At 36.6% G+C, this 14,253-nt stretch overlaps 1 protein-coding gene and 1 pseudogene across 5 annotated transcripts in view; one reads left to right on the forward strand and one right to left on the reverse strand.

Annotated features, from left to right (window-relative positions):
• The window catches only part of Numb (NUMB endocytic adaptor protein), a 178,292-nt gene that overhangs the window by 37,086 nt on the left and 126,953 nt on the right, over positions 1-14,253 (forward strand). The window lies entirely within an intron of this gene.
• On the reverse strand, positions 12,335-12,617 carry LOC114083962 (U6 snRNA-associated Sm-like protein LSm8; annotated as a pseudogene).

Consider the following 14,253-nt stretch of genomic DNA (forward strand, 5'->3'; position numbering starts at 1 on the left):
TTAAGAGAGGGAGGTGAAGGTGGATGGCATATGTGATGTAGTTTTGAAAGTCACATAGTGTGTCTTTATTCTGTTGATTATGGTAGTTATCAAGGTCCACCAGGTTTGGAGGAGGGGTGAACTAGGGTGTATGTACATAGACCCCTACTGCTTGAAGTTAAGAGTATCAGTATTACATTGTAAGAAGGGCAAGTGAGACGGACCCTACTTTTGTAGCTGTCTTTGGAAAATATAATTTGCTATAATTTGTAATACTTCAAAGAAAGAATATAAATAATATGTGAAAAAGTAATATTTGCAGGAAATTATTGTATATGAGTCCAATAAGATTTTGATAGTCTCTTATTGTCTGGTAGAGCATGATTTTGAAAATGGGATGCTTAAGTAGAAAGAAAGGAAACATATTAGGTTTTCTTTTATGTCCACAAGGCAGATTACTACTATGATCAAAAGTAGAGACCAAAGTTCATAGGGCTGGGATTGTGGCTCAGTGGTAGAGCGTTTGCCTAACATGTGTGAGGCACTGGATTCGATTCTCAGCACCACATAAAAATAAATAAAGGTCCATTGAGACCTAAAACATATTTTTTAAAAAAGTGTATAAACAAAGTGAAATATAAGGGGCTTGGGATGTGGCTCAAGTGGTAGCGTGCTCGCCTGGCATGCGTGAGGCACTGGGTTCGATCCTCAGCAACACATATATATATAAAAAATAAAGATATTGTGTCCACCTAAAACTAAAAAAAAAAAAAAAAAAAAATTAAAGTGAAATATAAGATTTGTAGCTTGGATTTTTATTTTTTTTATTTGTATATGAATAACAGTCTTACCTACGGAATTTCCAATAGATTTAAAATTTTTATCAATGAAACAGGAGAACTTATTTATAGAATATTTGGTTGTCTTAATTGATCACACTTATCAATACTCAATTTTTGGATGCAATGGTATAATATTTTTAGATAATCTTTTAAGCTTTGTTTAGAGCTTCATTCACTGTAGTTAGGAAATAGGCTCTAGAGATCATCTCTTTTTTGTGTGTGTGGTGCTGGGGATCGAGCCCAAGGCCTTGTGAACGCACGGCCAGCACTCTATACCAACTGAGCTGTATCCCCAGCCCCTAGAGATCATCTCTTAAACCCAGTAAATTTTCTTGATGTCTAGATGATTTCCATTCCTAAGTACTTTAAATCAGTGAGTCTAATTCAGCTGAGTTAGTTAGCACAATTTCCTCACTACTCAAAGGTAAAGAGATATTCTACAATGCAAAATAATTGGACTAGTATAATAATAATAATAGAAGTAATCTCAGAAGTTTGCTAAATCTTCACTGTGAATGATGCGAATTGACAGTTTTGTAAAACGGTGCGTTTTAGTTCAAGAATTGCTGTGTGTACTCACAGGTCTAAAGATTATTTAAAAATGCAAAATGAATTTCTGATAATTGTGGAAGGCATAAATTATATTGCTTTGGGGGTTAATTGAACTTCTCTATGGTATATTCATATATGGACATAGGAAAGCTTGGTCAGATTCATTCCACTCATCTTCTATTTTTTTGTCCCTCCTCCCTCCTCCCTCCCCTTTTTAGTCTCCTTCCTTTTACTAATTTCTGTTTTCATGAACTTTCCTTTTTAATTTTTATTTAATTTTTTGGTGGTGCTGGGAATTGAATCCAGGGGCACATCCTCAGCCTGTTTTACCTTTTATTTTGAGACAGGGTATTGGTAAATTTCTGAGGCTAGAACTTGAGATCCTCCTATCTCAGCCTCCCAAGTTGCTGGAATTATAGGTACATACATGCTACTATGCTGGAGAGATCCCTACTTGCAAAAACAATAATGATTCTAATTTTTTAAAAATATTATTCAGTTTGGCTTATGTAGGTTTCTTGACAATACAGAGTTGAATGACTTCTTATTATCCCCTATCACTCCTTAGTTAATTTCATTAGTACTGAGAATTGAACCCATGGATATTCTACCTTTGAGCAATATCACAACCCTTTTTATTTATTTTTTAAAATTTTTTAAATTGTTGATAGACCTTTATTTTATTTATTTATATGCGGTGCTGAGAATTGAACCCAGTGCTTCACACATTCCAGGCAAGTGCACTACCTCTGAGCCCCAGGCCCAGCACCCCCTTTTTACTTTTTATTTTGATATTGGGTCTTGCTAAATTGCCCAGGCTGGCTTTGCACTTGCCATCATCCCATCTCAGCCTCCTGTGTATCTGAGATTATAAGTGTATGCCACTATACCTAACATCAATTATTAAGTGACATAGTACTTTTTATGAATGCTTAATGAAAGTAGTTAAAATGCAGAGTAAGGATGACATTAGCATAGCAGGAGATTCACCATGTTAACTGCTTTTAAATGTATTGTTCAAATGTTTATGCACATTCAAATTATTATGTAATTCATCTCCCAAACTCCTTTCATTTTACAAAACATCAACTCTCTATTCATTAAATGACAATCCTATTCCCCTCCCCTTCCATCTCCCAGCAACCACCATTCTACTTTCTATTAATTTGATTACTCTAGATTTGTCATATAATTTGGATTGTGCAGTATTTGTGACTGGTACATTTTTTTCCTTTCTTTTGAATACTTTTTAAAATTAGTTACACATGACTGTAGAATGCATTTTGACACATCATACATAAATGGAGTGTAACTTCTCATTCTTCTGGTTGTACATGATGTAGAGTTACACAGGTCATGTAAGCATATATGCCCATAGGTTAATAATGTCCAATTCATTCTACTATCATTCCTACCCCTGTGCCCCTTCTGTAATTTGATTAGTTTTGACATGTATGTAACCAATACAATCAATATAAAAGCATTTCCATTACTTTTTTAAAATTTGAAATCATGCAGACTGTTTCCTACATGATTTATTACATTAGAAACCAACAGAAAGATATATAGAACCCCATCCCCACGTCAACTATTTCAAAATTAAATGTTGTACTTATAAATCTTTCAAAGGTCAAAGAAGAAAGCATAAGGAAAGCAAATAAAAAGTGCTTTGAACTAAGTAATAATAAAAGCTAGAATATCAGGATCTCTGGGATGAAACAGTATTCTGTTGGACATTTGTAACTTTAAAGTACTTGTATCAAACAGAAGCTAGAATAACAAATTATTTTTAAATTATGTAAGAAGGAAAAAAAGTAGGAGCAAAAATATATGAAATAGAGAAGAAATAATGCAGCTGTAATTTGATAAAAATCAACAAGTGTAATCAAGAAAAAAGCAAGAACACAAAATTAAATATCATCAGAAAGGGAATTATCAAAATAACCCTGCAGAAGCTAAAAATATATTAACACTTTATCTTGTGCAGTACTTCTATGGTATACACTTTATTATAATAGCTCTCAAACTAAATTGTGTTTATTTCTAAGCATATTTGCCTTCCTGACTAAACTACATCTTGAATAGGAAAGAACCTAATTCAGCCCATATTTGTTGAATACATGAATGGGCAAGTAGCCTTGTGATTGAGGTACTTGCATGCCTCTGAGAGTGTCTTCTTAAATTTTAGGCCCTAGTCATCTCACTTGCCTCACACTACTTTCAGTCCTACTTGTCAACTCAGGTGAAATGGGTTAATGATAAGTGTTGCAGAAATGAATTTAAGGATGTATAAAGCCAGATGTATATTTGGGAAATCAAGGAACACATTTGAGGGCCATCAAAAGAGCGAGCGAGCAAGCAAGCGATGCTTTTGGAATTCTCAGGTTCTTCTTTTAAAAGAAACTTGTTGAGTGGTGGGCGTGGGAAGGTATGTGAGGATAACAGAATTCTGGTAATGACACGATGGTTTATAGTGGTCTCCAATATCTGATACATAGTGTTGAAAAGTCCTCTAACTTACAGATTTCTTAAAATAACATCACTCTTTGTTTAATCTATTTATTGTGGTCTGATTAACAGTGCACAAGGTAATTTTCATGGGTGAATTTATGGTAAATTAGATTTACAAATTTCCAAGAAAATTTGGAGTGACAGGTCTGGGATAAAGAGTGGCTTGGGAGTGAAAGACCTGGAAAGGAATGAAGAACTTCAGATTAAAATTATATTTCCTTACCCTTCCTTTTTTCTCCTTTCCACTTATTCTTTTTTAAAATATTTTTTTTAGTTGTAGATGGACACAGTACCTTTATTTTATTTTTATGTGGTGCTGAGAATTGAACCCAGTGCCTCACAAGCGTGTGTTCTACTATACTGAGCCACAAACCTAGCCTCAGAGATTTAGTCAGGAAAGCTAGAAATATGCACTTGAAGAGAAAAAATGTGATCTGTTTTGAAATTAAGATGTGCTTTGGGGGTCCTAGACTTTTTTTTTTAATATAGTGGAGGTGAGCATGGGAAGATGTATGGGGATGTCAGTCAGATGATCATGACAGTTTATGGTGCTTCAACTGTTCCAAGGATCTTTATGTTGATATTGTCTCCATTATCTGATCAATAGATAACATTTGGAATGTCTCTCATTTTGCACATTTCTTAAAATATTGTATCTCCCTTTTGCTAAATATTCTGAAAATGTTTGTTTTAGTATATTGCACAGGGATGTTTTCAGAAGTGAGTGAATTTATAGTAATTTTTAAGATTTGTAGATTTCTCAGAAATTTGGGAGTGATGAAAGAAAACTGACTTGAGAAAAGTATGAGAAACTTTAGTAAAAGGCTTTCAGATTAAAGCTATTATCTCTTTTTCCTTCTTTTTGTCCCCTTTCTACCTGTCTTTTATTTCTTCTATTTTATCTCAGTCCCAGCTATGCAGAAGAATCACTTGAGCACAAACAAGAGTTTGAGGCCAATCTCGGAAAAAAAGGAGAGAAAATATATTTTAATTTGAAGGGTGCTGACATTTTTTCCTACAACTTTTATTTTGGTTATTATCTTTTTTAGTTTTACAATTTCTATTTTGTTCTCTTTGTCTTCTATTTCTTGGTTAATGATTTCTGTATTAATATTTATTTCAGAAATGTTTGGTGTTGAACATTTGCCTATTTTTGCAACAGTTGTTTTAAAGTACCACTCGGATAATTCCATTATCTATTTCTAATTCTTCATTGAAGTAGTCTTTCCCACCATGAGTTAAGATTTTGTGATTCATCTTGTGCTGAGTAATTTTGATTTGTACCCTAGATATTTTGAATATTATGTAATGAGATTCGGTTTTCTTTGTATTCTGTGGAGAATGTTGATATTTTTGTTTTAAACTTCTGTGGCTTGAGGTTTCACGTCAATTTAGTTTTCAGAGCTCTGACAGTTACGTTCAGATCTGTCGTGTATGTGTTCTCCCCAGTGGTCAGTCTAGAGTTTGGGTTGACATCTATCCATATCAGACCCATACCTATACAGGTTGAGCCCAGTAGTTCAAAAACAACTTTATGGGGTCACTTTCCTATGGAGAGAAAGAGATAGGGAAGGAAGGAGGAACAAAAACAAAACAACACAACAACCAAAAAATTAATGGGTTTTGGCCTTCTCACTTGGAGGTAGTGCTCTTCTGAATGGAGAAGAAGTTTTCCCTCCCTCAGAATTTTTGCTCCTGAAGGCTTTCTATCCCCTAGTGCTGTTGCTGTTTTTGTCATAAATACCATAGATGACCTGGGGACTGGGATATGAGAGTATGGAAAGACAGGAGAATGAAAAAAATTCACGGGGGATGTTCAACAGGTTCTCTAAACATTTAGGAGGTTTCTCCTGTTTTTCTGCCTGCACTATAGTGCTTATCACTACTGGGTTTGGATTTGAGTTTAGGCTGGAGGTCACTTGAGAGAAAAAAATGGTAAACTCACCCCTTGTATGATGATACTTGGAATTCTGGAGCGCTTCCTGGATCCATCTATGGTATTTACTTTTCAGAGTATTCAAACAGGTGCTCTTACATTCTGTCCCTGTTTTACAGTGGAAGATAAAACGGAGATGTGTATTTACTTCATCTTATCAAACTGAAAGTCTTCTCAACATTTTTGTTTCAATTTTTTATTTTGAGATGATTTTAAAGTCATAGGAAATTGTAAAAAAGAGGCCAGTGAAGTCCCCTGTGCACTTTACCTGAAACCCCAAGGGTTATTGTTTGTATAGCTGTGATACAGTCCCCAAACCAGGAAATTCCCATTAATACCAACTTTTTATTATGAAACATTTTAAATATACAAGAATGTATTGCCGCAGTCTGGCTGGGCACAAATGCCGCAGTCTGGCTGGGCACACAATCACGAGCCACCACACAGCTTGTAGATTCAAACAGCAACTCTTTATTCCCGAACTCACACCAGCCGTCTACAATCACATTCTGAGGAAGTCCACGTTCTCTGCCCAAATCCACGTTCTCTGGGCTTCTATCTCCAAAATATACTGTCTGAATCCCGTGAGAACTCAAGGGGAACTCAGGCAGCAGGATACGCCCTATTCCCAGCAGGAATAATCTTAAACCTTAAACCTGGAACCTAAACTGGGAACGCCCTAAACACGATTATCTTAAAACCGGGAACACCCTAATCTGCCTTGGTCCTTGAGCAAGGTCACCTACATTCAATGTCGCTGCAACATGTCAGCAACATGGGGTACGCTGGCAAGGAAATTGTCATACCTACTTGGCTAATGGCTCCCAGCATCTCCCCCCTTCTGATTAATTAAACAACAAGCAATGTGGCTTAAGGACCGTGCCTGGTAGGTTGTCCAATTCAACATATGGTTCTTACCCGTCATCGGAAAACTGACCTTTAGGCGTCAGCCTCCTGTCTTAGGTTGATACCACTGCAATTGAATCATACCCGTCACTGACTACCGGTCCAGCATACAGCCATACTTGTGGATAGGTCTATGCACCAGTGGGGGGGTGAGGTTCTTTGCCTCACCTCTGTTGGCCCCCAAATTTGGCCTTGGTGCCAGTGGGGGAGTGAGGTTAATGTGGCTTATGGACCGTGCCTGGTAGGTTGTCCAATTCAACATATGGTTCTTACCCGTCATCGGAAAGCTGACCTTTAGGCGTCAGCCTCCTGTCTTAGGTTGATACCACTGCAATTGGATCATACCCGTCACTGACTACCGGTCCAGCATAAGCCATTGGCCCCCAAATTTTAGACCATCACTAGCAGAAGGGAGGAGGATACAGAAATGCCATGATACCAAGCCAATTGACGGCTCCTTGGGAAAAATTTGCATCACTGGTGACACCATCAGCAAAGATATGCCAGCATTACCACAATTAACATGGGGTGCGCTGGCAAGGAAATAAAAATTACATCACTGGTTAATCACTGTCGCAGATGTAAGAATGGCCAAGCTGGAGCTCTGGATATCAGCTGTTATGGATTTGAGTCAAATCATCTTCTTTTCGATCTGTAGAAATTGTTTTAGTTAATCTCTCTGGAATCCAAATCGGGTGCTGTTCTCCCTGTGGAAACACACAAACAGAGCCCCGACTCCAGACAATCACTGGGTCAGGACCTTTCCATTGTCCTGTTAGAATATCTTTCCAAAGTACTTTAGGCTTATGTACATTTTTTGGATACATATGCCTTTCCGCAGCACTAAGTCCTTATGAATCCAAATTTAAAAAGTTTAGAGTAAAAAGGGTTATTTTAAGTTTATCTTTGGAGGATATATACCCCCTTCCAATTCCCTCTTTTTGCTTTAATAAGTACATGTCTGTATCTAATAGTTGTCTTAGCCTTTTGCATTTTCTATCTGAAATACCTTTACGTGACATTTTCAACCATTTTCTATCTTATTTCTATCTTTTAGTTTTTTTTTTAAGGTTTGTATATTTACCCTTAGTTGCTTTTTTTTCCTCTTAGTTTTCTTGTTTCCTATTTTGTGGGTTTAAAATTATTGTCTTCCTACATCTTTTCTATCTTCCTATATCTTTTTTATCTTTCTACATCTTCTCTTTTTTTACCTTTCTGTACTTCTGTCTTTAAAGTTTTTCACTTTAAATTTTTAATCTTCTTTATCTAAATATCTTTTATCCTATTGTCTTCCCATTTTTTTTAAGTAATGCCTTTAAGATTAACTAGGCTTCGAATCATGCAATAAAGCAATCTTTTTTCCGCCATGAAGGTATCTCGACCACCTTCAATTTAACCTTTTAAAGCCTTTTAATTATCATCTATACTGTACTTTTAAATGTACTTTTTCACCACCTACAACTTCACTCTTTTAAACGAGGCTTAGATTTTGTTTAAATCGCTTCAATGTTAGTTTACATGGCTGCCCTTCAACCAAAGGCTTTTTTTTTTTTTTTAAACTCCATTGAGAAGCTTTGTCTCAATCTGCCATGTACAAATGCCTTTTTCTTTTTTCTTCCTTTCTCAAGCTTTTAAAGTAAGTCTAGTTTCCTCAAAATCTTTTTTAAATGGTATTTTACAACTTTTTACTTTACCACACAGAGATTATCTCATCTAGAAACATTTCTTTCTCCTTTAACCTTTTATATTAAAATATATTTCCACATCTTGAATCTTTTTCTATCTCTTTTTTAACCGTTAACCCTTTTTATAAATTCATATTTTGAAACAACTCTTATAAAATTTCTGATTTAGACAAATTACTCCACTTTAATAAGATGAAAGACTTTCATGTTTTTTATGATACTATAATACTATAATTGAAACCCAACTGAAAATTTTTCTACTCTTTGTATATAAATTACACATGATAGAATCTTAACACTTAATAACCTTGTTTTAGCAAAGACACAGACACAAGCAATATTAAACCTTTTTTCCATTCACCAATTTATGAAAACACACATAATGTTTAAATATATTACCTTATGGAACTTAATAAGTAAAGAGTGGTTGTTGTTTCAACATTTTAGCTTTGTAAATTAATCAGAACTTTGTAGAAACCAAGATCTTATACAAGTGTAGCAAACAGAACTAGCCATCTCTTTCTTGTTGAAGAAAAATCTTTCTACAGGATACCATGATGGTCCCATTGATATACTTAATAACTCGTCTTTAAAAAGCCATGGGCTACATTTTTGTATTGTATCAACATATGTCCTAACTGTTCTTGGTCTTACTGGGGTGCCTCCTTCCTCTAACAATTTCTCTTGCTTGGAGGTGAACAACTTCAAACCTTGAGTCAACCATTTTCCCCAGTTTGCCTGAGAAAGTTCTAGGAACAGGCAACTTGAAATAAAAACAAAATAAATCAAAACGATAACACATTGTTTTTTGAAATGTTCACCCATTCTTTCTCTCTTCCTCAAGGGTGGGAAATTTCACTTACCTCTAAGCTTCAGAAGTTCCCCGTACGGGCCACCAAATGCCGCAGTCTGGCTGGGCACAAATGCCGCAGTCTGGCTGGGCACACAATCACGAGCCACCACACAGCTTGTAGATTCAAACAGCAACTCTTTATTCCCGAACTCACACCAGCCGTCTACAATCACGTTCTGAGGAAGTCCACGTTCTCTGCCCAAATCCACGTTCTCTGGGCTTCTATCTCCAAAATATACTGTCTGAATCCCGTGAGAACTCAAGGGGAACTCAGGCAGCAGGATACGCCCTATTCCCAGCAGGAATAATCTTAAACCTTAAACCTGGAACCTAAACTGGGAACGCCCTAAACACGATTATCTTAAAACCGGGAACACCCTAATCTGCCTTGGTCCTTGAGCAAGGTCACCTACATTCAATGTCGCTGCAACATGTCAGCAACATGGGGTACGCTGGCAAGGAAATTGTCATACCTACTTGGCTAATGGCTCCCAGCAATGTATGTTTACCATCTGTATGTTTCCCACTGATAATTCAGTAATTTTTCACATTGTTCCATGATTGCTTTATGTGTATTCTGATCTGTGTGCTCTTTTATGAATTACTTGAAAGTAAGTTGCAGTTATTTCAATTTATTTCTGTCCAGCAGGAACAGGTGTTTTTTTTGTTTTTTGTTTTTGTTTGTAGTGCTGGGGATTGAATCCAGGTCCTTGTACATGGGAGACAAATACTCTACCAACTGAACTATATCCCCAGCCCAATTATTTTAATTTACCTCTAAATATTTACACATGCATCTTCTGAGAAAAATATTATACTTAAGATTTATTGAATAAATGCAAACTGTTTCTAAATAACCTTAATATCAAGGATAATACCTAAGAAAATTAATAATACCTTTATTTATTTATTTTTGACAGGAGTCTTAATGTTCCAGGGTGCTTCTTATAAGTAAGATACTTTTTTTTTTTTTTTTTTTTTTTTGTGGTGCTGGGTATCGAACCCATGCAAGGCATGAAGTAAGCTACTCTTTGAAAGGTTTTTGTTGTTTTTAAAAGGTAGCCCTCCTGATATGCTCTTGGTAATTATTTTGAGAGTCTGGACTATGCCATGTATGTGATTGAGAGCCCAGGGAGTTCCTTGATTCCATATTCTGTTGTCTCTCATTCTTCCCTCAGCTCAGTATTACAGGTCCCTGAGCAAATACACATTAGAATAATTCTTATCAGGAGATTGTAACATTGTCAGAGTAATTTAGGACTAGCATGTGACTGTTTTAAAGTATTAATCTGCAAATTACTTATAGTTAAATCATAGTGAAGTTTCTGATATGGTGATTTATAGTGATTATATCTAATTTGAAGCAACTGAAAACCCAACTACAAGGCTTAAACAGAGGTTTGTTTTTCTTACATAAGTTTGGAAGTAGGCAGTTGCCTTAACATTTTTAAGGGCTGTATTTTTGTGATTTGATTGGTCTTCATGGTCCTAAGAAGCTGTGTCCAGTCTTTTACCTACATTCAAGGAGGAAAGCAAAAGGACCATGCCAAGCGAGAGTTTTCTTATTTTTTTTTTCTTTTTTTAAAATTTTTTATTGTTTGTTGTTCAAAACATTACATAGTTCTTGACATATCATATTTCACACTTTGATTCAAGTGGGTTATGAACTCCCATTTTTACCCCAGAGAGTTTTCTTATTAATGCTTCCAGCAAACACTTCAATGTCTTGGACCAAAACTGAATTGTATGGTTACCTCTAGCAGTTTTTAATCTTTTGACCTCTATAGTGAGAAGCAAGGAGGGAGTAAAGATTTAGAAATGACTTTTTGCATAGCTAATTAATGGGATCTGTCACAATTAATAAGATGTATTTGTTTAATTTCTAAATTGTGTTCATTTTGTTTATGATGTTCAGCACATAGGTGTTTTATAGTTATATAATTGCATTTTACCTGAATATTGTGGAAAACTAAAGAACTGAAAACAGTAAAAATATTTCTTTAGTTGCAAAGGTAAGCTTTTTGTAGTGTGACATGGCACTTGGCTTGCATTTTGGAACCTTGGGCAATTTATTGAACTTAGAAGCTTCTGTCTCCTCACTGTGAAATGAAATTAATAATACCTGACTTTTAGGGTAATTTTGAAATGTGAAATTTTGATAATTTATATAAAGCACCTAATGTGGTACCCACTACATTAGAAGTGTTCCACTGGAAGATATTGTAATTGTTAGGTGGGTGTACATTGTCATAGAATGGAAGAGCATAAGCTTTATAGTGGACAGATTTGATTTATTCCTATTTCCACTACACACTTGATGTGTGGTCTTAGGCAAATTGCTTCATCTCTGAGATAGTTTACTAATATAAACAATCTAGGGGTGATTTACTACTGAGCTACATCCTCAGCCCTTTTTATTTTTTATGTTGAGATGGCATTTTACTAAGTTGCTGAGGCTAACCTCGAACTTTGTAACCTCCTAAATTGCTGGGATTATAGTCAAGCACCACCAGGCCCAGCATTTCACTATGGTTTTTAATTCTTAATCTTAGATATTTTATTAGTGGTTTTCATTATACATAATGGGTATCCTCAAGTCCTTTTCATACTTCCAGATTTGCACTTTTTTCCTGTCTATAGCCTGTTAATCCTTATTGGCTCATATATTATTAATCACTATGGGTTGTGCTGGGGATTGATCCTAGGGCCTTGCTGGGGATTGATCCTAGGTCCTTGCACATGCTAGCGAAATGTTCCACAACTGAGCTACAAACCCAGCCTATTTTTTATTGTATTAAAAAAATATTTTTTTTTTTGGTTCTGAGAATTGAGTCTAGGGCCTTGTGTATACTAAATACACACCCTTCCCCTTCCCCCATCATCTTTTTTTTTAAATTTAGGCAAAATATTTTTTCAATAAAAATGTAGAAATATTTTAATTTACATATTATAGTGAATCAATATGAAGTCAAAATTCACAATTTTACACGTTCCTAAAAATTCCAAACATTTTCCTCAAAATGATTGGTTTCTGTACAAGACTTAGATATCCAATGCATGTAGTTTTTACTCAGTGTGCTACAGCATTTAGATGTTTTGCTCCAGTATTCCCCAAGTCAAGCACAGAATCTGTCTCTTCATCAGTTTCTCCAATGACTGCAACATTGTCACTTCTTACAATATATAGCCCTAGTACCACTTGTTCTACTCCCTGTGAAAAGCTATTCATGGCTTTCATCCAAAATCAAATTAATGGTCTGGTCAAAACCTTTCAGTGTTCCCACAATCATTCTCCCATCAGAAGTAATAGCAGCAAGAGTTTGGTTGATATGGTTTTCTAAGGTGGATGTCATGCTGCTTGGCCCTGAGGTTCTGGGCACAGGCGACAAATAGAGCTAAAAGGGCCCGCCAGAAACAAGCCACGGATTATGCCCACCAGTGGCAACAAAACTCCACCATTTGTTTTTGAAGACTTAATTTTTTAAGAACACTTATTATTTTTATTAGAACACATTTCTTACTGGAGGTTGAAAGTTTTTAACTGTGGAGTGAGCTTTGGTCCTTGGGTGCATTGTTTAAGATTAGAGCAATCATCCTTACTAGGAAACAGAAGTACAGCAAGGCAGGATAGTAATCTGAGCAGGGATATTGGAAGGTGAGGGAAAGGCAAGAGAAAGTGAGATATAACCCAGAGAGGGGTGGCGGGGGAGAGGGGCAGACCGAAATGCTCCATAGTGATTAGGCTTTGGGCTTTTGTTAAGATGCAGGTGGAAAACCTTAGAGAAGCCATTTCAGGCCTGGCACTTGTTCAGCTGTTGCCATCTCAGAGGTAAGTCATAAGCCTGCACTCTGAGAATACTGAAGGCATTTCCCTGTGTATTTAAGTCACTTCGCCCTTTTTTGCCTGGCACAACTAGTGGAAGGTAATACATCAGTCAACTGACCTTTGGAGCAGCTTGTGGGCACATGCACAACCTTGGGAGCATGATGTATACTCATAAATCTCCGAAGAAGTGTGATGGGCCCCTTTGCTGAAATGTGGGGGGAGATTGGTGGTGCTACTCAGTGGCTAAGTAGCCGGCCCACCTTCCTAAGACAGATTTCTTACATAGCCCCACCCATAAAGGGGGGGGGAATTTATGTCCTTCCTTATCGGATAACATGATGGGTATTGAGTCCTCTAGGTCAGTTGCTGGTCATGGGCCCTTTTACAGCTGCCCCGCTTCTTGTTTCCCCCTTCTCTCATTCCTGCTCATCTTTAGCTGACTACCTGCACTACCAGTTTTAGGTTATCAGTGAAATGAAGTACAAAGTACAGAGAGCTCCTATATATCCCCTGTCTTCACAGGCGGTGTTTCCTACCATCAGTATCCCCCACAAGAATGGTATTATATGAAACATGGTGAAAAAAAGAAACCAAAGTGTTTCCCTACTCTTGCACAAAATACAACAGCATCTGTAGTCCAAAATGTGAAGATTTCTCTCCATCAGCAATCCATTAGTTCTGCTGTGAACACCAACTTTGTGTCATATAGTTTAACATCTGGAGATGGTGTCAGATCATAGTTTGAGCATTAATCCTGCAAGATTGTACCTTCACTTAAGATCTCAGTAGCAAACCCCAGGTTGTGACCTGTGTTTCTGACTGGGTATAAATTCACATTCCCAAGACCCCGTCCTTAGATTTAATTAATTTGCTAAAGCAGCTCACAGGACTTTGGGAAACACTTTACTTACCTGTACAGATTTATTATAAAGAGTATTACAAAGGATACAGATGAACCGGCTGATGGAAGAGGTATACAGGGCAAAGTGTGTGGAAAAGGGACCTAGATCTCCCATGCCGTCTTCAGACTTGCCTCTCCAGGAACCTCCAGAAACTCTGAACCCTGTTTTTTTTTTTTTTGGTGGAGATTTCATTATATAGGTATGACTGACTAAATCATTGGCCATTGCTGTCAGGTTGCCCTTTGGCCCCACTCCCTTCTC

The sequence above is a fragment of the Marmota flaviventris genome, chromosome 2 (genome assembly GCF_047511675.1).
Source record: "Marmota flaviventris isolate mMarFla1 chromosome 2, mMarFla1.hap1, whole genome shotgun sequence".
Taxonomy (NCBI): Eukaryota; Metazoa; Chordata; class Mammalia; order Rodentia; family Sciuridae; genus Marmota; species Marmota flaviventris.